Below are 26,831 nucleotides of genomic sequence, written 5' to 3' on the forward strand. Positions count from 1 at the left end.
CTCTTTAGAGTACAGTTTAAACCATTCACATTAATTGAGAGTATTGATATGCCTTTGGAGAGTCCAGTGGACATTTTTAATCCTTGTGCAACTGTGGAAGTTGGAATTTGATCAAAATTTTCTGGGTGAGTTTATTTTTGTGGTGGAGGATTACGCTGGTGTTTATGGAGGATAGGTCTGAGAATATCCTGGAGAGCTGGTTTAGTTGTTGCAAATTTCTTCAACATGTGAATGTCATTGAAGTATTTAATTTCTCCGTCATAAATGAAGCTCAGTTTAGCTTGGTACAGGATCCTGGGTTGAAAGTTATTTTGTTTTAGGATATTAAAAGTCGATGTCCATCCTCTTCTAGCTTGAAAGGTTTCAGCAGAGAGATCTGCAGTTATTCTGATATTCTTCCCCTTGTAGGTAATGGTTTTCTTTCATCTGGCAGCTTTCAGAATTTTCTCCTTCATATTAACTTTAGTGAAATTGATTATGATGTGTCTGGGGGATGTCTTATTTGGGTTGAGTTGTGCTGGAGTTCTGAAACTGTCTGCTATCTGAATTTCAGAATCTCTTGGCATGTCTGGAAAGTTCTCCTTCATAATCTCATGGAGAAGAGACTCTGTGCCTTGTGAAGCCACTTCATCACTTTCAGGGATCCCTATAAGACGAATATTGGTTTTCTTCAAATTTTCCGAGAGCTCTCTGAGAGAATGGTCTGTTTTTGCTCTCCATTTCTCTTCTTCTTTGAGGGTTTGGGAGCGTTTGAAAGCTTTGTCTTCAATGTGAGAAATCCTTTCTTCTGCTTGCTCCATTCTGTTACTGAGGGATTCTACTGTGTTTCTCAGATCTTTGAGGGATGCAACTTCTTGTCTCAATGTGTCGAAATCTTTGGTCATTTTGTCTTTGAATCCATTGAATTATTGAGATAACTTTTGGAATTCTAATTTGATCTTATTTGCTATCCAGATCCTGAATTCAATTTCTGACATCTCAGCTATTTGTTTGAGCATGGGATCTTGTGCTGTTTCTGCCCCTTTGATCCTTGGGGGAGTTGATCTACTCTTATTATTCATATTGCCAGAGTTTTTCTGTTGATTTCTCCTCATGATTGTTTTTCACCGTTGCCTCTGGCCATCCTCAGAGTTGGGGAGGTGTCTGTCCAAGATTAGACCCCAGCGGGATCACTCTGTTATTGCTGGATCTTTGTAGGGAGTGACCCTGTGTAGTTCCCCTGGGGCTGCTCTAGCTAGGGAGTTCTGGTTGTGGAAGCAGTTCTGGTTTGTGATACACCCAGATCCAGCAACAGGGCTGGGGGTGGTGCACACTTTGGCACAGAGAGCCCAAGGCTCCAGCAGTCTCTGGCCAGGAGAAGAGCTCTGCGCAAAGGGAGGGAGGGCTCCAAAGGTCATGCAACTACCAGAGTCCCTGTCCAGATGAACAGGCTAGTGTGGAAGCTGGGAGGACACAGGAGAGAGGATGCAGGGTTGCGTGGCTCCCGCAGTTCCTGGTCAGGGAATGTGGAGGCCCGGTGGGTGTGGGTCACCCGTCGGGGCTTGCTGCACAGCTCTTATGGAGGTCTGGGTGGCGCCAAGCCCAGGAGTTTGAGGTTGCTATGAGCTGTAACTTCATGGCATTCTACCCAGGGCAACAGCCCAAGGCTCCAGTGTGCCAAAACCGTCTCACTCTGCTCCTGAGGATTGAGGCTGTAAGGTAGCTCAGTCCCCGCCTTTAGGCTGCTCAGTCAGTAGGTTACTTTGACCTGCCCAATCCTTGCTCTGAGACCCTGAGGGTGGAGCTTGCCGGGTTAGTTCTTTCACAATGGCTTCCTGCGCCCAGCTCAGTGGCTCAGGCTGGGGCCCCAGACAATGCCCAAAGTTTTCCACACTCCTGCTCAAGCTCTCCCCAAGGCAGTTCAACTGAGTGCCAAGTCCAAGAACACTGAAACAGTTCACAGGTAAGGCCTTTCTGGTTTGTAGTCTCACTGCTGCTTGTACTTAGGGTTGCCGGCGGGATTAGGTCGATCGAACACAAGCAACCCCTTGCCAGTTTTTCACTGTTTTTGTCCTCCTCTTGGGGTCCAGAAGTCCCTTGCTGGCTCCCTGTATCCTCAAAGGGATGATTATAGGCATGTCCCACCAGTCAGAGATGCCTGGAGTCTTGTCTCCCCAGACTCGCTGTTCCTAGTTGCAGGGAAGCTGTTACTCGGCCGCCATCCTGTCAGTACTTTTTTATGGCTGAATAGCATCCCATTCTATGGATGTACTGTAATTTATTTACCATTCATCTGTTGATGAACATTTGGGCTATTTCCACCTTCTGGCTACCATGAGTAGTCCTTTTGTGAACATGTCTTTGTATGCATCTGAGTACCTGTTCTCAATTCTCTTAAGTGTCTACCTAAGAGTAGAATTGTAGAGTAATATGATAATTCTATGATTAGACTTTTGAGGAACTGGCAAACTCTTTTCCACAGTGCTGAACTAGTTTACGTTCTCACCAGAAATGTACAAAGGCTCCACTTTCCCCACATCCTGGCTAACACTATTTTTCCATCTTTTAAAATTATGATATCATAGTGGGCATGAAGTGGTAGTTCATGAATCATTTTGATTTGCATTTCCCTAATTATTAGCAATGTTGAATATCTTTTTGTGTGCTTGTTGGCCATTTGTGTATCTTTTCTGGAGTATTAGTTCAAGTCCCTTTTGAGAACCCATATTTTTAAAAGATGCCTCCTCTCCCTTAAAGTAGTTTCTAATGTGCAAAGGTTAAGAAGAATCATTGCTGTAAGGGAAAAGTAAAGAAGAAATAAGAAAGAGGATGCCAGTTACTTATTGTCTTTGCCATTTGCAGGTGGATAAACAAGTATTGGGTGATGTTATCAACCAGTCTTCCACAAACTCCTGTTACACCTGAAGAGTTCAAATGACAGGGACAAAACTGCATAAATGTGATCATGACTTCAAAGTGATATTGAAGGGCAATTTTAAAAGACTTAATTTTATGTTTATAGGCAAATACAACATCTTTTTTTTTTTTTCAAATACAACATCTTGATATGCATAGAATACCTGTTCTAGTGAGGCCAAAAGTGTTATTCTTTTGTTATATTTTAGGATACAGATTTTTCATTTTTAAGAAATTATGACAAGCAAAGGAAAATTATAGGCCTGAATTCAGATGAAAAATACAAGTTATTTCTGTCCCTGGCCAATCAGCATGCTTCTTCCCTCTCATCCACTTTGCCCCTCCTTACCTCTTCCCTTTGCTTTTTCTGTCCTGTAAATGATAATATGTGGAAGAATAGTAGAGAGGTTCATTTGATTCTTACACCCTACTAAGATGCCTATGTGGTCATTGTCAGTTTATTTTAATGTTGAAATCCAAAGACAGTGCTTATCTTGAACTTTCCATGTCAGAGAAATGAGAAAGAAAAAAAAAAAAACCATCATCTTGCAGATATCTAGGTGTCCATTGCTCCCTTTCCAATGTAAATGAGTTGTACTTATGGTGTAGGAATGACATTTTCTTTCATAAAAACAGTTTCATTAGAATGTCAATCTTAGATAATAGCTTTGACAAGAAAAGAAGAAGTATTTGATGACGAAACCTCTATTTTCAGGAAGTGCTATAAGCTGGGTTCTATAAGCAGGTAGCCAACCCTGGAAAAGGAAAGGGAGAAATAGGAGTGGCAGAGGGACTCATCAGACTGTGCTATAGGCCTGACGAATATGTGCTATCCTTGTATCAGGAGATCTGGAGCAAAGATTGCTCATTAGAAGAGTTCCACATTGGCCCTTGGTTCACTGGTCCAGGCCTTTGTTTCACTGCTTTGCCCAGTCATTGGCCAAGGGATCTCAGAATAAAGTGTGACCTTTGCTCCAGCATCAAGGCCTATGCTAATGAAGCCTACATATGGAGGTGCTGGCTCACCATGCTCCCTGCAGTTGAGTACCAGCCACTTTCTTGAAAGGGTTTCTTAGTGGTGCATCTTTGTGTTTACCATAGAAAGCAGTCTGCTCATTTGTCATAACTCAGATGGACAATTACAGTTAAGATGCAAAAGAATGCATGTTAGTTATTTCTTTATCACTAACCTAATGCTTTCTTTGGAGAAGGGATGGATTTTTTCTAAATATGCTGAAGCATCTCAAAACAATATAATTTCTACCCTTCTAGAATTTAGTGCAGTATTTAATGCACATCTTTTTGATTTATCTTTGAGAGGTAATTCCAATCCCAATATAATGTTAGGGTGCAATGTCAACTCATAGATCTGTATAGGGAAAGCTTAGCATGGTGGCTGAGCCACAGTAGGTGACTGGTAAAACTTTATTAAATGAATGCATGAATAAAAGATGCTGGCATGGATATGGAGAGAAGGGAAGGCTTTTACACTGTTGGTGGGACTGCGAACTGATATAGCCTCTTTGGAAAGAAGCATGAAGAACCCTCAAAGAACTCAAATTAGACCTTTCATTTGATTCCATAATCTCACTACTAGGCATATATCCAGAATAAAAAAATCCTTTTATCATAAGGACATTTGTGTTAGATTGTTTATTGCAGGCTTATTTTATAATCACCAAGACGTGGGAAAAACCTAAATGCCCATCAACCCAGGAATGGATTAACAAACTGTGGTATCTGTATACCATGGAATACTATTCAGTCGTACAAAAGATGGGGACTTTACATCTTTTGTATTAACCTGGATGGAGTTGAAATACATTCTTCTTAAAGTATCACAAGAATGGAAAAACAAGTATCCAATGTACTCTATAATAATATGAAGCCAGTAGACAATCTAATTCATGCCCACAGAGGAGCAAAACTCAATTCAATCCAAATTGGTGCAGAAGAGGGGAGGAAAGAGAGGGATTTGGGAGTTCCCACATAATGGGAACAATGTAAGTGTATATGGCACATCTTTTGGGTGCAGGACACAACTACAACAGGGACTCTACCTAACATGCAAACATTGTAATCTAGTTGTTTGTACCTTCACATTAATCTGAACAAACCAATAAATAAACTACATCATGAACTAGAGCAAGACTCTTGAGTGTTGCTTTAGTGCCATGATCTAAAGAGTGGTAGCTTAATTAACACAAAATGCCAGAATCAGGGGCGGTGCTTGTGGCTCAGTCAGTAGGGCGCTGGCCCCATATACCAACGGTGGCAGGTTCAAACCCAGCCCTGGCTGAACTGCAACCAAAAAATAGCTGGGTGTAGTGGTCCCAGCTACTTGGGAGGCTGAGGCAAGAGAATCGCTTAGGCTGAGGAGTTGGAGGTTGCTGTGAGCTGTGTGATGCCATGGCACTCTACTGAGGGCCATAAAAGTGAGACTGTCTCTACAAAAAAAAAAAAAAAAAAAAAAAAATGAATGCCAGAATCAATTCCTATTTTGAGTTTCTTGAAAGTTTTAAACTATGTTCTGTGAGACCTTTCTCTGTTTCAAATATTTGGACCATGGCAAAATCTCAAATTTAAAATACATTTTATAGGAGAATTTTCCACTTAATTATAAAACCCATGTGTATTTTAAGGAAAATTCATCCCACATGTTCCACTATTTAATTTACACTTAACTATAAAATAGTTGTTTTGTAAGAGGCTAAAGTGTCCAACAAGCCTTTGGTATTTTTCTTCCACATTTTTTTTTTTTTTTTAAGAAGTAGAAAGTTTCGGTTAAAGCAAAACTAATGAAACTCATCAGCCTGAATCTTTGGGCTGAAAATGGGGTGGGGTCTCCTGTGGGCAAGATGATGTCTCCTTTCCCCGACCTCCATTCCCTGCCCCTGTGGGCATTGGGTCTTTAGTAGATTGTGCAGAAACTCTGGGTGAGGCCGCAGTAACCAACTCTTGCCTGAGTCTATTTTGGGGGATAAGCCCTGTGTCAGCCACAGTACTTCCCCTGGTGGCCCTGATGTTCTGGCTCAGCAGGAGGAGTCCTTGCCAGATCGCAGAGCCAGGCTGAGGTCTCTTAGTAGTTAGCAGCAGAGTGAAAACTCCAGGGGCCCAAGGAACTCAAAAGAAAGAAAGAAACGTGAAATGCTGATCCCTGGGTCAATGCCAGGAAGCCTCCTCTGAGATGTAGCTACTTCTTTCAAGGATGTCCTGCGGCAAGAAGAAAAAGCCAGGGAGGTGCCTCATTAAAAATTAAGAATTATGTGCAGAGAAGGAGGAGAACAATTAAGTGTAATTTCCAGATCTTTCTATAAAGATAACTGAATGGCACCACAGATGCTTACCAGGCCACGGTGAGTTTTCTTCATCAACATAAAAGGCTTGGGGCATGCAATATTCTTTTTAAATGTTCCCATTTGAACTTACCATAGAAATTAGCACTTGGCTGGGCATTGTTTTAAACTCACAGCTTTCCCTTGAGCACTGCGGCTTGGGAACACTCAGTGAGACCAAATCTGTGGCTCCTTCTTCCCCCTTAAAGAGCTGGGGCTCCATAACTCTCCTTCGCTTAGACTTTAAAGAAGATTTGAGCAATCCCTCTGCTTGGCTGGGGATACTGCTTGATGTCCTTCTCTCTTCACCAAGGAGATGGCTTTGTGCTGATTAGCAGCAATGGTGAGGCCAGAGCCACTTAATAATGGGGACAACAAAGGTATCCTACCAGAAATGGTCAACCTGGCCTGCAAATGTGCCCCATTGTCCCCACATGGCCCCCAGAACTGAGGCTGAGGGGGTACTTTAGGGTGTAAATGGAGTTGCTTGCCGGAAACAATTGTAAAGTCAAACACATAGTAATAATTTGGGGATTGAATGCAATGTAGCTTATCTTGCACTGACAATTAAACTTTGATGGGTCATTACTTGTATTGTTGTTTATTTCTTCTAATTATTCCCACTAGATATTTCATTTTTAAATTTCTCCCCAACAGGGAGATGTTGGGGAGAGGGAGTTAGGCAGGGAAATCCTGCCCCTACCTTTCTAGCATAGAGCCCCATGGATGGTGAGGCCTGAGGGATGGAGAAGTCCTCAGCCTTCATCCCAGTACCCAGGGGGAGATGTGCACTGGAGCTGTGCTCAGTAGGGAAGAAAAGAGCTCCAAACTCATCTCACTGTGATGCCATTTGAGTGATTGATGAGAGAGAGTGAGAGGAGAGAGAGGTGACATTCTATACATAGACTGTGAGTAGTGGAGTGAGCTCTGAGAGCCAGGCCATATCCTTCACCTTCTGCTTTAGGTCTTGCCTCCCACAATGAAGAGAATGAGCAGAATGGAACATGTCAGAGAGACAGAGAGGCAGTGCTGCAGAATTGAACATACTTCTAGGAAGTAACCTGAAATACCAACTGATAGTCTGGTTATACCGAAGACTTTCTTTAGAGTCTATGAAGATTTGAATCTTGCCATACCTTAGATAACCTTGTAAAACCTACTGGAAACACATATGTACAGGAGACACTAATGTCCTTCACATGTATTTTTGGAATAAATAAACCATTAGTTTGGGTCCCTGTTTAACATTATTTTTAAAGCCAAATCAGTAGGAACACTCTTCTATTTTATCCAATAGATGTTACATATGCACAGAGTGCCAAAAAATACACACGTATGTTAAGAATGGAAAACACTATGTTAAAATTGTAATACTCAAGTCAGGTTTGACTTCTGCTATCACAAGAGATACAAGATAGAACATACAAGATAACAAATGTTACCAGTATATATCGAGTATTATAATTTTAATACAGTTTTGTCCTTTCTTAACATACATATACATTTTTTGCCACACTCTATATAATTGGGGATAAGAAAACCAAGTGCTATAAGTCAATGAGCCTCCACTTTGCATGTCTCAAGCATTGCTACCAAGCAGAATATATGCAGAAGAGCTTAGGGTGGGTTTGTCACTTGTGATAACCAGGAAGGTGGGGTGGGTGGAGGCCACTGCCAGAAAATTGGGCTTTCACACCTCTACCATGGAGGCACAGGGCCCTGGAACATGTATTGTGTTACCCATGTAGTGGATGATAAGACAATGACCACAGTCTGGGGGAGAGGTACCTTCTTCAGCATTAAAAAGGGTTTGTCTGTTGGAAACACTGGAACTCACTGGCTGTTTCCCAAGCATTTGCTTACTTCATCATAATCAGTAGGGCCTGTGGGCTCTGGAAATAGTTCTATAGATCACCAATCATTTAGTGTCCCCTCGTTAGCTATCTGGTGACATTATCCCGAATGTATTTCATCAAAACATCTTTCATGAAACATCAGCAACAAGTTTATTATATACCTTTAGCATATGAACTGCACATTAAATCTTTTCAAACTCAATAAATGAATGAAATATATAAAAAGTAATTTCTTATTGCCAGAGAAGACAACAAATATTTGTTAACTCTTTTCAAAAAATGTATTTAATTTCACAAAACCCCATTGATTTGTTGAGACTAGACCTTAAAGTATGGGTTCACTATGGATACTGTTTTGAAAGACACATTTCTTCCTCAAAATGTCATCCATAATGTGTCATTATGCAAAACTCGTCCTGTATGTCATCCTATAATGTGTTATATATTATGCAACATGTCTATTAATTCTTCTGTAAAGAAGAGGGTAAAGTAACTAAAGTTCATGACAAGTTGTTTTTGAATTCTGGCGTTATCTGTAATTAGTTCCTTTGTCTGTGTGGCTCACATTGCCTTTTCAATCTATGTGCCCCCCCTTTTGTGTTCCCCACCTGGGATATTTTTCTCTTTCCATCACATTTTATGCCACACTTTTTTAAAATGGAGGCTCAAGGTTGGCTGAGCCCAGTGGCTGCTCCTGGTTAGTCTTAGGGGACTCTCATCATTCCCATTTTCCTTCACTTCTTATAAACATGCTCATGTGTGCTTCGTGCACTGTGAATACTTTCTTTCAATTTTAGGTGTATTGATTTTGTTTTCCAGAAGAGTAGAATCCAAACATATAGTGAAGCAGTTACTAGAGACATACTTCACCAAAAATATATGGACACTATTCCTGAAAGCCACCAGAGTGTAAGCTCTGAAGGCAGCGATCTTTGTGTCACTGATAATCCTCAGTCCCTGGAACACAATAGATGCTCAGTATGTACTGGTTGAATAAATGAATATCCAGAGTCCAACCACATTGTCAATTACGATTGTTCTCAAAACTAATCCTTCATCAGAACTTCTTGGGAACTATAAAAATCACATGTAACCTTGTGACCCTTCATCTCCTCATTTGTGAAACAGTGATTATGATTAAGTAAGCGGGTGCTTGAGAAATTACTTGCTCCTTAATGACAAAATCCTCTAAGCTAATGTTCTTTGCACAGAATCCCTTGTTCCAAAATCAGCATGCTCTGGGACAGAAAGTAGCTACTTTCATTTCTAACCAGCATTAAGATGGCCAGCAGCTACTGGTACTGCTGTGTGTTTTGAGTCAGCTCCGAAAGGCAATCACCGACTGTCATCACCCACCTTTATTGTCTGAAAAACTACCGAATGAAACTTGGTTTTTATTCTAGTGTAGTGCTTTTGAAAGGAGGACAAGCAGAGATTATTTCTTAAGGTTACAAAAATTACAAAACTACGGCCTAGAAAATGCATTCTTTACTATTAAGAGATGCAGGGGTTTTGAAAGAGGGGATATGGTATTTGCTTAGTAGAGAATTCCTTTGGAAATACTTGGATCAGAAATGCCTAAGAATTCACACCTGTAAAATTCCTCCTGCGTTCAATCCCCATAACTAATTTCTCACCTTATTATGGTATTGGAATTACCTGAAATAAACCGCAAGGCAACTGCTTGTCAGGAGGAGTCCTATCTTCATCTGAGGAGGAAAGTATTAAATATTAGTCAGGTGACAGGAAAGAATGGGAGACGCACACCATAGACCTCGTTGCCTGGAATTTATGAAACACGTCAGTTATCGAGAGGATTCTCAGCAAGACAAGAGAGGGGCAGAGGGGGAAGTATTCAGGTTGCATTTCTAGGTGGAGTCCCTTCTACCCTAAACCCAATACTCTGAGAACTGAAACTTGGCCCCTTTGCAAGATTAGGCTTCCCAAATTAGCTGTCTTTGGTGACAGCAAAAATACCTGCCTGTCCCCTTAAGCAAGACTCTCCACCTGAGTGAGAACCCAGAAGTATGGCCCCAGCCCAGAACAGGTGTTTAACGGGAAACTGAAAGGCAGCAGGCTTCCACATGCACGGCCCCTGAGTACATGGCTGCAGGGATTTGGCTGCACGATAAGCTTTTATTACTGCTAAGCAAAATTAAAGCCCAGTTACATAATATGGGCATAGACCCTAACAGGGGCATATTCGCTGGCTCACTTGGAAACCTTAAGTCTTGTGACATTTTTAGAACGTGCATATCTTTTATTGCCACCAAAACCTGTGGTGAGAAATAATATTTAAGTCTCAGTGTGTTACAATGTTTCTAAATGTATTGCTGTTATCCCTGCTACCTTTTTGGAAAAGTATGCTCACATATAAATTCTATTAGTGTTGTTCAAAATATAGGTGGAGTGTTGGAGGGGGCCTCACATTCATGGTCTTACTGTATTCACCAAGCACCTGTATGAGACCAGCAGGCGGAGGACCATTGTAATCACCCACTCTGGAGAGGAGATTGTAGTGATATGGAGAAATGATTTTATGTTTCTTTTTACTGAAAGCTTTGTTCCAAGAAAACAAATATTGTCCTTTCAAAAGTAGTTTTTGTTGAAAGACAAATTATAAAGTCATAGGAAGGAAGCTATAATTTTTCCTCACTTCAATCTGAAGTGGACATCCACAGTGTTCATCCCCCTTTCCCGCTGTTTGTTTTATGCTCGCGGTGCAATCTAAGCACACGTATTGATCTGAGCGATTGCTTGTTTCTTGGCCCCTCCTCCTTCCATCTGTCAGCACCATGAGGGCAGCCATGCTGTGGTTTTATTGTCTATCCAGTGCCCAGCATTCTTCCTTGGCACATAATAGGTGCTTGCTAAATTTCTCTTCAAGGAACAAATGCTTAAAGAGTATAGTATACACAGAAGCAATATGTTTATATTTGAAAGTATCAAAAAGCAAGAACATGAAGGAAGAAGTGGAGGGTGAATTAATCCAGGTGGAAAAGAAATGAAACCGCCCCTGTTTTCTTGAGATAATTATAGTTGCATAAACAAATATTATCATGCATAGCTCTTTACTAATTTAATTTTTACTTTGGAAAGGCTAAGAGCCTGGATGTGTAGGCAACTCTGATGGCCATTAAGGGGTCATGAGCAGGAAGACACAACTGTCTTGTGAAGAGTTACTATCTGGGGCCTTCTCCACGATAGCTTTGAATATCCTGAAAAGTCCCGAAGTTGAGCACATCCTTGGAGTGAAGAGATTCAAAGTTAATTTAAAAAAGCATTCTTTCTTACCTGAGTGTGAAAAGAAACTTCAATGGATTGTGAAGCGTCATTAGTGAGAGGAAATGTGTTCAGTGAGAAAACTCTAATGGGGTTCCTGTACATGAGGAGTTTCTTCCCAGCTGCTCGTAGTATAGCTTGGGGTCACTTAGCCACTCTGGGCTATCCTTTCAGAGTTGGAATTAGGAAAAAGAGATTTTTCCAGCTCTAAAAATTCCGTAATGTTTTTATTCCTTTACATCTTGCTCTATGTTATGTATCCTTTCTAGAAAAAATAATCCTATATTTTTAGTATTTGCACTTAACTATTGTAATAAAAGTCCCCTTTTCATGGAGAACTTTAATTTTACCTGCAGGAAGACCAGTTATTTGGACCATAAGGCTATAACAAAGGCTTGGGAATACACCATATGTTATCTTACCCTAAATGCAAAATAAATGCATGAGAATAAAGAGCCTGGCAGACCCAGGTGAGTATCCCAGTGATAAAAATCTTGGGCAGGTTTTCCTAAAATGGCTTGCCTGTAGACACTCAATAAGCTAGTCTTTTTGTCAAAGCCCAGGGTTCTTCTAATTGTCCAATTATAAGATTACCCTACTCCCAATATATGGAAAAAGGTTATGTGTTTGCTGAAACATTTAATTGCTACTGGAAACAACTTTGGTTTGGGTCTCGTCAGGAGGAGTAGTTCTGGATGCTGTACTTTGACGCAATAGGATATTCCTGACTAGAATAGGTTAGGTTTGGGAGACTGGCCAACAACCTGGCCAGGGCCATGGGTCAATAGGTTATAGGAGAAGTCCCAAGGAAAGAGGAAGAGAATGACAGAATAGAGTCTTGGTGACAGGCTGGCCAGGCAGAAGGCTACTCTGTCCCTTCAATAAGTGCTTGATAGCGTCTCCTGCACATGCAGAATTTCAAGTCAACATGACGTTTGCCACTAACTCTATGACTCTTTATCTGAATGTGTGGTAATCATTTATGTCCATGTTTCTCTCCCTAACTAGGAGGGCAGGGACTGGTTTATCTTTGAGCCCCTTGTCTTCAGCACAGTGCCTGGCACAATCAAAGTCAACTATCTACATTATTAGACAAACACTCATGATTACTTACATTAATGCTTTTTTTTTGAGACAGAGTCTCACTTTGCGTCACAGCTCACAGCAACCTCCAACTCTTGGGCTCAAGCAATTCTCTTATTTCAGCCTCCCAAGTAGCTGGGACTACAGGCGCCTGCCACAACGCCTAGTTATTTTTATTTATTATTATTATTTTTTTTTTTTACCTTTCTTTTCTTTTTTTTATTGTTAAATCATAGCTGTGTACATTAGTGCAATCAAGGGGTGCAATGTGCTGGTTTCATATACAATCTGAAATAATCTCATCAAACTATTCAACGTAGCCTTCATGGCATTTTCTTATTGTATGTAGACATTTGTATTCTGCCTTTAGGAAGTTTTGCCTGTACCCATTCTAAGATGCACCGTGGTGTGGCCTCATCCATTGTCGTCCCTCCACCTTAACCTCCCCGCTCCCTTCCGTCTTGCTCTTGCTCATGTTGGTCTCGAACCTGTGAGCTCAGGCAACCCACTGCTTCAGCCTCCCAAAGTGCTAGGATGGTAGGCATGAGCCACAGTGCCCAGCCTGGCCATTAATGAGTTTGTATTTATTATTATTATATTATGTGAGGGAAAAATTATCCCAATTATGGATAGATTATAAATTTTAAATTGCCCTCAATCATCTTAGAGAAAATAGCCAGAGGAAAAGGAATTTAATTAGTTGATAAAACATTATTTGATCTTACTAAAAAGTACACTTACCTCTGTTAAATAACACAACTTGGATTCTAACTCTCCCAAAAACAATGGTAAAAGATTCAATAGTATGTATGTGAAGGTTGACAAAGATAAGGACCTGGACCAGGGGTCCTCAAACTACAGCCTGCGGGCCACATGAGGCGGTGTGATTGTATTTGTTCCCGTTTTTTTACTTCAAAATAAGATATGTTCAGTGTGCATAGGAATTTCTTCATAGTTTTCTTTTTTTAAACTATAGTCCGGCCCTCCAAAGGTCTGAGGGACAGTGAATTGGCCCCCCGTTTAAAAAGTTTGAGTACGCCTGATAGACCCTCTCATGTGTTTAAACACTAGTTCTTTACAGCGCAGTTCCCTGAAATCCAAGATTTAGGAATCTTCTGTTTTTTTGCCTAGTGGGTAAAGACCTGGCCCTGTGGTCTTGCAATCCTACCAGCTGTCCTGAAACCTTACAAATTTATCCATTTCTTCCTGTTGCTCTTTTTTTATAGCTTTGTTACATGCATCAAAATTATTTCCAGCACAATGCTAACCTTCTCAGAGATCCATATGTTTAAAATAAAAGAGATTGAGAACAAGCTTAATGTCCTTTTCTTAGAAGCAGCATAAATTCTTAACATTAAAAAAAAAGCCAGTGTGTGACCCTTAAGATAGCACATTGTACCCCTTGATTGCACTAATGTACATAGCTATGATTTAACAATAAAAAAAAGAAAATATAAGAATAGTTCTATACATGCCTTTTTTCTTTCTCCATTTGTAAAATAATTTATACACATATACTACTAACAAACATTTGATATATCCCTTCAGTTTCTTCCTCTGAGAAATATTGTTTATAAAGACACTGCTGTTGAAGGTAAATAATGATACAATTTCGGCCTTTTTGATTCCTAATACCAAAAATGTCCTTTCCAGGCCTTTTCACGATGTGTCTAATCCTCTATCACCCTCACCATCTTAGGCTCGGTGCTGCTCCTGTCCACAAGAGATGAGCAGCAATACCATTATAGGATTCCCTAACAAAAGACTTCCACGGTCATTTTCTAGCATCTTGGAGATTGACAAGGTCCCCTCCTGTTTCCCAAGCCCATTTCCCCCCTTATTCCTGGTGATTTCTTTTCTTATACACCAGAAAGAAAGCGCCTCGCTGAGTGGTGACCTCTCTCGCTACATGGATACCTGCTAGAAACAACAAACCTCACGTGTTAAAACTGCCCCTTGATGTGTTGGGATTGGTGTGATGGTTCCTGTTTGATATACTGGGCTGCTTGGAGCTGCCTTTAAAAAAAATCAATCCATATTAAAAATAAAAGTTCCTTTTGAAAATTACTCTTCATATTTCTTTGGGGGGTTGTGCCACAAACCAGCTAAAAGTGCTGAAAAGTGTCATATAATGAAACCACCATGGCTCTAACAGGCCAGAGAAGGGGAAAATGTTTTGAGCAATTACAATACTTTTCTGTTTTCAATCGATGGTTCAGTGTATCAGTAATGTATGGTTTGTTGCTGGTTGAGAGGACTGCAAACTTTTAAAAGATTTTTCAAGGTGTCAATTTTAATCTTTTGTAGTTTCTTCCAAATAGGTTAAGTGTATATATATGTATATATATATATATATATATACACACGCATATATATATTTCTGTTTTAGAAAAGTGATAAAAATAATTGCCTACGAACTTATCAGAGGGAAAAACTATTCATTCAAAGTTAATGACAAGTTCCCTGAAAAGTTCCCTTTATCCTCTATTCTTTTACTTGTAATTTTTGCTAGTAGATTTTCTATTTAATTTTGTGCATAGAGTAAACAAAATATGCCAAAGTAAATAATTTGAGAAAAGGAATATATGTTTTAAAAATAGAGTACTGTCTTTAGTAAAACAAAATGATTTGGGGACTTTTTTTGTAAGTAGTCTTTTGCTCTCTTTTCTATGGGAGGGAGTCCCTGGTCACATGTGTAACGTTTATGTTTATCACATATGGGCACAGGCATGTTTACATGCAGGTTCTATATACACATACATACACTTTGTTCATTTTGTAAAAAATATTTTCTTTTTTTGGCCGGGGCTGGGTTTGAACCTGCCACCTCTGGCATATGGGATCGGCACCCTACTCCTTGAGCCACAGGCGCCACCCTGTAAAAAATATTTTTAATAACGTTCTTCCCATGACTAGATTCAAACGTGAGCATGCCAGGGGTGACAGCTCACACCTCATTGATGAGGTGGCTCGGGCCAGGAGTCAATGGAGAAAGAGTAACGAATGGCGAGCAGCTGTGTGGGCTTACCTGCCCGCTAAAGGACTAACTCGAGTAGAGTTGTTGCAATGTTTTAGTTGTTTTTTCCTTCATGACCCATTTAACATATGGGAACGTGAATGCCGCTCCTTCCATGGACTCAAAGGATTAAGAAAGATCTGGGGTAGGATCTGACGAGTGTAGAAAAGCATGTGTTCAGCCTTTACAGAAATAAAGGAATGTTCCTATCAGCCTAAAGAATTAAATTGAGAAAAAGAAAAGCCTCGTCATTGCACAGAAACTGGCCAACTGTTTCTCAGGTGGATTTATGACTGGATTTAGTGGGCAATCGAGTCTCATCTACTCCAACTGGCTCGAGGCCTCCCATAAGCCAAACTCCCTATACTGACTCAACTTTAGCTCTTCCGGTTCCCTGGTCTGATCTGATCTGGTCATGTGAGATGCCTTTGTCCTCAAATTGTGTTCCTGCAGCATCTTTTGTCATGAAATGTGGATACTCTTTCAAAGTGTCCTTCTTGTATCTGAACACTGTTGCCTCTGTCATGAGACCTTCCTCAGCATGGTATGTTGGGAAGTGCACTGGCTCACTAAATTCAATGGATCTGGGTTTGAATTCCGGTTCATCTGCTTAGTTACTATGTGATATTGGGCTGTTTGATTCCTCCGAACTCATTTCCCCTTCTGTAAACCAAAGATGATGACAAAGATCTTGTTTTATCGAGCCTTACTCTAATCAAACTAGCTGTCTCTAATTGAGAATTTGTTATGTGTTGGGTAATAGCATCCTTACAATAATCAACAATTCTAATTTGATTTTAATGACCATTTTAAAGATGAGAAAACTGATGCTCAAGGAAATTAAGAAAATTGCCTTTGGTCACAGAGCTAGAAATTGGCAGAAATAGGATTTAAACCCAAAAGGCTTCTGTCTGTTCATTTGAACAATTTTTTAAAGTCTATTTCCTTCTGTGTTATTATCCCTCCACCTTACTTTATAGAGTTTTAGTTAAGATTATAAATGATGCCTGTAAATTATTTAGCACACAATAGCCATTTAATAAAGTCATATTATTAATTGTCCTCAGCCTAGGTATCCTTTTATATTTATTTGTCTATAATACATATTTTGGCATTAGCTTTAGTTCTATCAATATTTTTTAATTAATTTGTGAAAATATCATGTTTCTGTACAGTTGGCTTTACTCCTACACAAAGTAAGGGTGATATTTTGGGAGATGCTTTCCAAAATTACTATGATTTTTTTAGGGAGTGGTGCAATGCCTTTTATTCTATGATTAACAAGGGGCTGACATATGCAAAGTACCCCCCCCACCAAGAATTTGAATTAAATGCGTTCATTCAAATTAATCTGTACCCAATAGATGTCAGAAACTATTTTAGGTAATGAGCATATAAGATAAATAAGATGGAATCTCCTTCAGTCTGAAAATCCTAATTCAATGACTATGAGGAGGGGCACTAATTTCTGAGAGTTACACTGATACAGTAGCTACGTGTGGCTGCTGAGCATTTGAAATACAGTTAGTCTAGATTAAAATGTACTGTAAGTATAAGATACACACCAGGCTTTAAATACTTGATATGAAAAAATAATGTAAACCATCTCATTATAAGGATTACAAATGAAAATGAGAATATTTTGCTTAGATCGTATTAAATTAAATATACTATTATAATGACTTTCATGTGTGTCTTTTAATGTGGCTACTAGAAAATTTAATTTTCCACATATAACTCATATTGTGGCTCATATGAGTTGGATAGTGCTTTTGGATAGTGCTGGCCTAGAGTAATTGGTAAGGGTTTCGAAAATGAGTAGAAATTACCATTTGTACATATTTCACTTCGCAGAACTTGGATCATGCTGTTAATAACTGGTTCATAACTATGTTTTTCCCACTCAGTAATATATGTAGGTGTCATTCCATGGCTGGATGGTGGCTCATTATACAGACGGATTATAATTTACTTGAACCTGCAAACAGTTTGTCCAACCTTTTTTCTTTTCTACTGCACATTGGACAAATAAGAGTTGTCTTGGGCCACTCATTAAATACATAAATACTAATGAAAGCTGATGAGCAGCTAAAAAGGTCCATGCATAATTTTTGTAATATGCAACACCACAGATAAGCAAAGTCCTCAAAGAATCTGCCTGTGGCCCGTGGGCCACAGATTGGGCACCCTGGAAGGAGCAGGGCTAGAACCATGGGTAAAATGTAGGATGTCATGACAAGAGAGCACCGAGAGCCTCTGGGGCAAACGCCTCACTTGGGAGATGAGTAGACCAAGGGCCAGACATGTCGACTGCCTTCCTTTTGGCTCTTTCTTTTTAAGCCAACACTTGAGCGTGACGACTCTGAGCTAAGGATCTTCCGCATTATCTCAATAATCTTCACGACAACTTATGAAGTGGACATTAGTGTTATTTCTTTTTAAGAGGTAAGGAGACCGAGGCTTAGAGGAGGTCACACAGCTTGTAAAGTGACAGTGGTGGGACCTAAAATGGAATCTACATGATTTCAGCCAAAATTTTTAACCACTGGACCACAAGTCCCCAGATTTTTAGATTTAGCTAACTAGTAATTCTAAATGGGAAAAACACAGATTACCCACGTTTTATTTAGCAATAACACAACGAATAATTACTACTCCTTCTACCACTATCTCTTATCACCATCACTTCATAAAGGGAAGAACATTAGAAAATTAATTGAAAAATGTAGTATTGTTTTTTTGTTTTTTTCAAAAAGGACCTCACTTATTGTCTACATTTTTCAGATTTTTATCATGGGATGGTGAAAATAGGGACACAGACAAGTGTGTGTGTTAGGGAGCTGTGCAGGATTCTGCAGGACAAGCTTTGTGCACGGAAAGTCACCTGCTGAACTATGACCAGGCTCAGACTGCTGGATTCTTCTCCAAGTTCTTACTATATTGCAAAAAAAGGTCCAGCTCTTGTCATCACTGCCCTGGTCAGTGTAGCATCCCCCAGTGCCTGGCTACTATATTGCTCCAGCTCTGCTTTGCACAGGCACAGATTTGGATTATTTATCATTCAACCCTGGGGATAGACAGTTGGTTTTTTCAATCATGGTTGCTCTATAAGGATGTAAAGCATTGAGTGTGTTCTGATTCCCCTTCAGGTGGAGTCCTTGGCCTTCAGGAAACTGGCTCCATGGCTCTGCCTTTGTATTTGGGAGCAGACTGATGAGACAGACATGCTGCTCTGGCTGTCACTATGTCAACTTTGTTTTTATGTACAGTTGGCATCTTACTCTGCTTGTCCTTTGCCAGCCAAATAATTCTGAGCTCCCATTGCAAATACAATCTCTCCATGGCTTGATGCTACATCAATTTGGAGATTTCCTAGAGACTGTAGTATCAAACCATGCAGAGTTCCTTATTCTTTTTCTGATTCATATACCATAACAGCACATATTTCATATTTTATGATTCTTAAATAGAAAATGTCTTTATAGACGTTTTAGTTTCTCTGGAGAAAAGCAAGTACAAATGTTCTCATTATCCATAAGCTTAGTGTAGCTGTTGCTTTTGTGTTGACTTGGTTTAGATAGGACTAATACTTAATGACGTTGAATTAAGTAAAACAGCAAGAATGACTCAGGTGGAGTATTCAAGTCTCTGTAGTATTTAAAATAAAACTCAAGTGAAAAACGAAGGATGGGTGAGAGCAAGAGGAAGAGCCTGAGAATGTGATGCTGTATCAGTGCTGGTGAATGCTCCTTGGGGAATCAGGCTAAAGAGCATATACTTCATGCTAGTAAAATGATAATAAAAATCTGTATCCTTACTATTATTCATTATAAAATACATCCTTTTTTTACATTTCATATTTTGACTTATAATACTTCAAATTAATTTTAGATAATTGATTTCTTACGGGAGATCTCATTCAGCTGCACATTGAATGTAATAAATGTTGAAGATGCCAACATTTTAAACTTCCTCCATTTGGGAAATTGGACATCTAGTTCCCATTTTTCCATAACTGTTTTTTAATTGATGAAGGAAATTTTTTTTTTTATCCCAGGGTTACTAACCTTCCTCAGCCTTTTGTGTATTACCCAATCAAAAGGTTTTTGATTATCTAAAGAAATGACACCCACTGGTTCGCCTTTACAGATCATTTTGTTACCTCTTTCAAAGCATCTTAACAGGTTGGGGAGCCCAGATTTACCCTAACAAAAGCCAGGCTGGCCGTGCTCTTTTGTAACCTCCTCCTCTAAGCAATTTATAACTTTCCCTTCAGTGCACAGCTGAATTGGTTATACTGGGATCCAAAAGCCTCTGTGGGGGGTCCTGGATTGTTTTCAAGGGTCATCAGAGGATCTTTCTAGAAAATTATGGCAGCACTGAAAACTCTCAGTGTTCAGAAGGGTGAAGAGAAAAACTTCTTTTTTCCCCAATCTCTGTTGATTTCTGTTTGTTACTTAATCTTTTTAATTATTTTCAACTGCTGGAAGTTTAGAACGTGTCCTGAAGTATCGTAGGTTTGGGGTAGCTGCCTAATGAAAAGTAGAGGAAAGATGAAAGTGAGGGGGAGTGTGGAGGGGAAGAAAAGGGGACCTTGGGGCACAGCTTTGGAAGAAAGAGGGGAACAATTTTTAGAATTTCAAAATCTTAAAAGATTTTTTATTTTTTTTTGAAAGAAATTTACAATTTAAAATTATGGAATCATTAGGCAGGTTGAAGACAAAACTCAGGCTACTGATGAATAAAAAGATGTGCTACATAGCAATTTATTCATTCCTATCTTTTTTTCTATTACACAAATGCTTTCTTTTTGTAAATATGTTAAACCAAGCAGAAGCATACAGACCGAAAGTTTCTCTTTATCTTTCATTCTTTTTCTTAGAAAAAGCCATTTTCCTGTGTTTTAGATGTACCCTTTCAGTCCTTTTTCTATTAATTTACATACATATTATATAATTCAAACATAGTGAATACATTATTTTTGTTTTTACAGTATATTATGATATCCATACTGTATGTTATATTTTGTGACTTCCTTTTTTCACTTTACGGTATGTCCACATGTTAACATGTAAAGATCTATTATATTCCTTTTAATGGCCACACAGTATTTCATAATGTGGATATATCAGAAGTGCCCAGTTAATTTTGTTTTTACAAGCATTAGAGCCCAAACACTTGTGTGAATGTGAGTGCATATCTGCAGGAGAATTTCTTGGAAGGGACGGACCAGCCTGGCTCACTCTCCCCTATTACAATAGCAAACTGAAACATGGCCAGCAAGTGTGCCCTGCCTCCAAGGTGCACGGCCTGCAGAGCACACAGAAAGGTATTTCTGAAAACGCCAAGCTGCTGCTCTTCTGTTTAAAACCCTTTGATGGCTTCTCTTGCCTCAGGATGACCCAATTCCTTGATATGGTTTATCAAGTTCTGTCTCTAACCTCAGCTTACCCCTGAGCTACATTTGTCATGTTTTTTCTTTCTTTCTTTCTTTTTTTTTTTTTTAAGACTGAGTCTCACTCCTATCACCCTAGATAGCATGCCATGGTGTCCTTACAGCTCACAGTAAACCTCAAATTCCTGGCTCAAGTGATCCTCCTGCCTCAGCCTCCCTAGTAGCTGGGACTACAGGCATGGACCACCATGCTTGGCTATTTTTTTTCTATTTATAGTAGAAACAGGTCTTGCTCCTGCTTAAGCTGCCCTCAAACTTCTGAGCTCAAGCAATCCACCTGCCTTGGCCTCCCAGACTGCTAGGATTATAGGCACGAGCCACCACCCTTGGGCTCTCATGTTTTATTAATGCTCCAGCCAAATAGAGCTACTTTGATTTTCTCAGCCTCTCTTTCACACATAAAGGACTCACCTCACAATTCTTCTGTCTGGACACCCCTCTCAACTCCCACAGTGACTTAGTTATTTATTTATTTCATAGACAGGGTCTTGCTTCTTGCACCCTTGTCTAGAGTGCAGTGGTACAATCACAGTTCACTGCAGCCTCGATCTCCCTGTTTAAATGGTCCCTCTGCTTTGGCCTCCCATGTAGTTGAGACTACAAGCAATACCACCACTCCCAGATAATTTTTCTTATTTTTTATAGAGATGGGCATCTCACTGTGTTGCTCAACCTGGCCTGGAACTCCTGGCCTCTGTCTAGCAATCCTTCTGCCTCGACCTTCCAAAGCCCTGGGATTACAAGCGTGAGCCTACTCATGTTTAGATCTTAGCTTAAAGGTAATTCTCTTGAGGAAACTTTCCCTAAACCACCCCAATCTCCAGCTGCGCCTCTTTCCAGTGCACACCTGTGCTCACGGCTCCCTGGTGAGAGGTCCCTGTACATGTTCACTTGTGGTACTCAGTTCTCCACATCCTGGTGCCTCCTTACCTGTGTGAATCTCCCAGACACCCTATAGTTTTATACTATTCAGTGGTAATTGATATATCTGGTATCATAAGATTCTAAAGTACCTCTTAAGTTAAAGAACATTAAATTATTTCACAGAGACTAACAGCATATGGCATTAAAAAAGGCATTTCTCTGACGTGGGGACTCTTGTGTGGGTGGAAAGGGTGCGTGTGGCAGTGGTAGGGGAGGGGAGACTACTTCTTAGCTTTCTCAATTCTCTAACAAGACCTGTCTTTCAGCAATTGTGCTGAGAGTGAAAGTTGATGCAGACTCACAGAACCACGGTGCCGGCAGGTCCTTGGAAATCCACTCAGACTGTGAACTGTGCGTAGGCAGTGTTGCGTCACCTGAGAACCTGTTAGAAATGCCTCATCCTTGACATACTGGTTCAGAATCTGCATTTAAGAAGCTTCTAGGTGATTTTCTTACACATTAAAGTGTAATGAAAATTCCACACTAATTCTCAGTTGGCTCTATATTAAAATCATCTTGTGGCTGGGCACAGTGGTTCACACCTGTAATCCTAGCACTCTGGGAGGCCAAACTGGGAGGATCACTTGAGCTCAGGAGCTTGAAACCAGCTTAAGCAAAAGTAAGACTCTATCTCTGTTAAAAATAGAAAAATTAGCCAGGCATTGTGGTGGGTGCCTGTAGTCCCAGCTACTGGGGAGGCTGAGCCCAGGAGTATGAGGTTCCTGTGAACTATGACACCAGAGCACTCAATCTCAGAGCAACAGAGCGAGACTTTGTCTCAAAAAAAAAAAAAAAAAAAAAAAATGAAAGAAAGAAAAGAAAAGAAACAATTTAAAATAAAATAGAACCATCTTGGGAACTTCTAACAGATACCAGTGCAAGGCTCACCTCCCAAAGATTCTGCTTCCGTTGGTCTAGGTAGGACATTTTAACTTCCCAAGTGACTCTGAAGTGTTGTAGCTGGACTTGTGATTTCCTGACGACCTTCCCCTTTTACTGGCACAGATAAGGATGCTGCAGAGAGCAATTCAGTGGGAAGCTGTGTTAGAATCCACATTTCCTTCCTCTGGTTCTATATCTTTTTCTCCATACAACAGTCTCTGAGTGATCACTTGCTAGCCCTATAAAGGATATTCTAATAGCTACGTTCCATTTTGCAGAGGGACACCGCGACAGGACAATAAATTGGATCCCCCAAACTCCCTTTGCTTTGTTCCCCTGAACTTTCCTTTGCCAAGCTTTCTGTCAGACCGACCCTGGGCCCTACTCAGGGTTTGGCTTCACATCACCCACAGAGGAGTCTCTGGCTTTATCCTCCGACAAGAAAGATGCTCTGTGACCTCCTTTTAACCAGACCAGAAACACAGCTGTGAAATGCGCTCTCCTAAACGTACAGCCTTTCACAGAACACTACCTTTTAAATTCTAAATTCCAAAGAAGGGCCACAGTCTGGAGAAGCATAAATAAAACCCTAGATAATTTGGCACCTATGCCTGAAACCAGCCAGTTTGCTGCCGAGTTTTGGTTTCTAAAGCAAAGTTTTGCCGAGGCTCTCATTCACGGCTCCTATGCTGCTGTTCTCAGCAACTGGAGAAGAGCCCCCACTTTGGATGCAGGTGAGAATGTTTGCTGCTCAACAAGCTGGTAATCCTAGGTGGAGAAGTAAGTGCTTAGAGCCCTAGTTGGGAGGGTCTCAGTGCCTTTTCCTTTGGAATGTGATATTATCACTAGATTAAGAGGCTAGACACCTGGTGAGGAAACATTAGCCTCATTCTGTCTGGGTGTTTTTGATGTCTTCCTGGATTATTGCTGGTTGGGAAATTTTCCATTCTATTAAAGGCCCCATGACCCTGAGCTCCTCAGAAATAAAAATAAGAGAATAGAGGAAGGTAACCACTGAAAATATATATTTAATAAGAGGAATCTCTAGATTGATGGCTTTGTGATTATTTTCAAAGTTTATATTGATTAGGTAGAAAACCTTCATCTGCAAACGAAAACTTCCTGGGGCCAGACTGGCCAATTATAGGGTGATTTATGTGGATTCAGTTTTCCCTACAGGTAAAAGGAGGTAAACTTCCATTTTTATTTCCACAAGAATAGCACATTTTACCCTGTAGCCCCAGGGGCAACTATTGAACAGTCTTAATAGTGGACACAGATGAAAATAAGCAGTGCACGTGTGCCCAAAGAGAATCTGAAGTTATTCTGAACGACTCTGATGGGAGATGCGAAATTTAAATGAGTTTAACCAGACTCAAGAAGTTACAGCTCCTAGCAATGACTGAGTAGAAAATAGACATCCACTCTCAGCTGTTTCTGGGCTTTTATCTTTTGGGGAGACTGCAAATTCTTTAATTCCTACATTTGTGATAAGTGCCCTCTCATCTAAAAATTGGCAAAGTGGAAAATAATAATCTGGTTGGAACTGCAGAAGATTCTTGTTTTTTGCTTCATATTTATTTTCTTTGAAGAACTGTTATGAAATCTTTTTCTAAAGTTCCTGCATGTCCTTGTGGGGGCGTTAAAACCAGAATAGAAGAAAAAAAGACAAAGAGATGTGACACATAAAATTTTTCAAAATTTAAATTCAGTGAGACCAGGAGGTTTTTGTTCTTATTCTTCAATTTTTTAAAAACAAAATATAAAGTACAACAAATAAAGAAAAGTACAACACTGTATTGGTAAGATTGCATACTCTTATTCAACTTTCTAAACCTTTGCCATCTCTGCTTTGAATTATTTTTTAAGAAATTTACTTTTATAGGTATGGATAGGCAAAGCCTATCCTGGGTACCCCTCTGTTACTGCACTTACTATACTAGACTGATTTTATGCTCTTACTACATGTGTTTGTATCAATAATCACTAGATAATAGTATTTTGCATGATTTTTCAAGTGTATATACGTGGTAACATATATAGTGAAGCCATCCTTGTACAAATGTTAACCTCTTTTGCTTCAAATTATATTTTTTCTATTGATTCACATAGCTCTAGTTAATTCATCTTACTTTATCAGTTGTATGAATATGACATGATAGATCCATTCCTCTGTTAATTATGGGTATTTATTGTCAGAATTGTTTATGTTGCTTTAAAATCTTTTGCATGTCTCTTTATGCATAAATATGAAAGTTTCTCTAGATACAGCAAGGACTAGAATGGTTGGATCAAAGGTAGGCAGGTCATCAATAGCCACTGCCAATGTAGCAGGACTTTTTAATCCCAAAGAGATGTCTTATAATTTTGAATTTCAGTGAGAAAATTTTAAGCCCCTTATTAAGTCTCATAATACAATGTGGATTAGCACTCCGCAGCCTGCATCCGGGACACATTGTCCGGCTCTCTGATCTAAGTAGCCAACACCACATCGTTGCCTTTATAAGGCAGTACAAGTGCTATTTCTTCGTCCCCATTCTATTCTTTCAACAGTAGCAATAACAAAACGGTAAAAACCCATGTGGTTGAAACACTTTCACCTTTAAAATAATAGCCACAAAGGAATAGCTCAAATGAATTGGAATTGCAGAGAAAGGGCCTGTAGATTAAATTAAAAATAAATATCCACTGAAGAACTTGTTAGAAACAACAAACTGAGTTAGAGGGCAGGGGATGAGAACTATATTCCGTGCAAAAGCTAAGTTCTGAGTTTCAGTTGTAGGGAGAAACCTAACACTGGTACAGAAACTTACTAAAATTATCTTTTCTTACCAATACTTTTAGGTGGCTGGGTTGTAGAAAAGACCTAGAGGATTTTTCAAATTACATTTTTTTTTCTCATCTTACAAACAGAAACTCAAGGTTTCCTTTTATATATACCTTTTCAGCAATGTTTTCTTAAGGGGTCCAGGATTGATAGATTTATTAGAACTGAGTTAAATTGAACCCAGATCACATCATGTTAGATAGTGACAACTTTGGATAAAGGTAAGATGCTGAAATTAGACACTGAAAGAGAAGGGAAAGAATTGTATTATATATACACTGTATTTCTAAATTCCTGGTACTTTTAGGTCATTGAGGTAGTTAGTAGAAAAGTCTTGGGACTTCACCACCACTCTAGAAGAACTTTAAGGTCTTTGTTGAAGCTCAATAAATGATCAATAAATATATGTATAAATCTGTAATCCAAAGTACATTCATCTATGTATCACAGATTGTTTTCTGGAAAGGTTATACTTGTTATGAATGAATGTATACTTGGCAGGCACTTGCAAAGCCACATATTGGGAAGAAGACAATCCATATAGATATGGCTCTTTAATGAGTGAGACGTTAGCTGGAGTAAGTTATCATGTCCAGAAAAATGCATCCATATTCCCAACTCCTGCTTTCTTTCTTTATACCTGGACCCAACACTTCCCCACTATTTCCTGCTTTGAAATAGGAAATAGTTAAGGTAATAACCTCACTTTGGGGAGCCAGATCTGTTGCCTTTTATTCAGTGTCCACTCTGGGCCTTATCTGAATAGATCCCTACTTTGTTCACTGTCAAATGGTGACCGTACCTCATAATAGTGCTTTTCTAATGGACTGAGTAGTTGTGACTTTGGCTGTGTTCTCAGTACCAAAAAGTGTGGCGCATTTTGGTGGAATTTGTCATTTGTAGTCTAAGTGTACAATTAAATGGGACAAGAAGTAATAGTGGAAAAAAAAAAAGAAGTAACAGTGGGTCTCTTGGCTATCTGTCATCTGACCAAGGGAAAAGCAGCTGTAGATTGTATGAAATGGATGTCAACACCTGCTCTGCCCTTCAAACAATGTTGGAACTCTTTTTCTGGAATGACCATCAGAGATGCTGTTGTTGAGGTGTGACAATGAAGTTCACGAACTCAAGCTAGGAAAAAGTGCTTTGAAGGGCGGACTGGGCACCAGCATCAGGGCATAGCTTCCCCAGGGGAGTACTTCGGAGTTGATCAGAATGATATTCAGCAATGAGGTATATAGCATCTTCTAGAATGAATTCACAAAATGTCATTTTT

At 39.7% G+C, this 26,831-nt stretch overlaps 1 long non-coding RNA gene across 1 annotated transcript in view; it reads left to right on the forward strand.

Moving 5' to 3' along the window:
* The first annotated feature begins 1,809 nt into the window (after positions 1-1,809).
* Positions 1,810-26,831, forward strand: part of LOC128567955 (uncharacterized) — a 44,669-nt gene continuing 19,647 nt past the window's right edge. Inside the window, exon 1 of the long non-coding RNA XR_008374962.1 lies at positions 1,810-1,942. This is a non-coding gene — a long non-coding RNA (uncharacterized LOC128567955). The remainder of the gene's footprint in view (positions 1,943-26,831) is intronic.

Source organism: Nycticebus coucang, chromosome 16, assembly GCF_027406575.1.
Source record: "Nycticebus coucang isolate mNycCou1 chromosome 16, mNycCou1.pri, whole genome shotgun sequence".
In the NCBI taxonomy this organism is placed as follows: domain Eukaryota; kingdom Metazoa; phylum Chordata; class Mammalia; order Primates; family Lorisidae; genus Nycticebus; species Nycticebus coucang.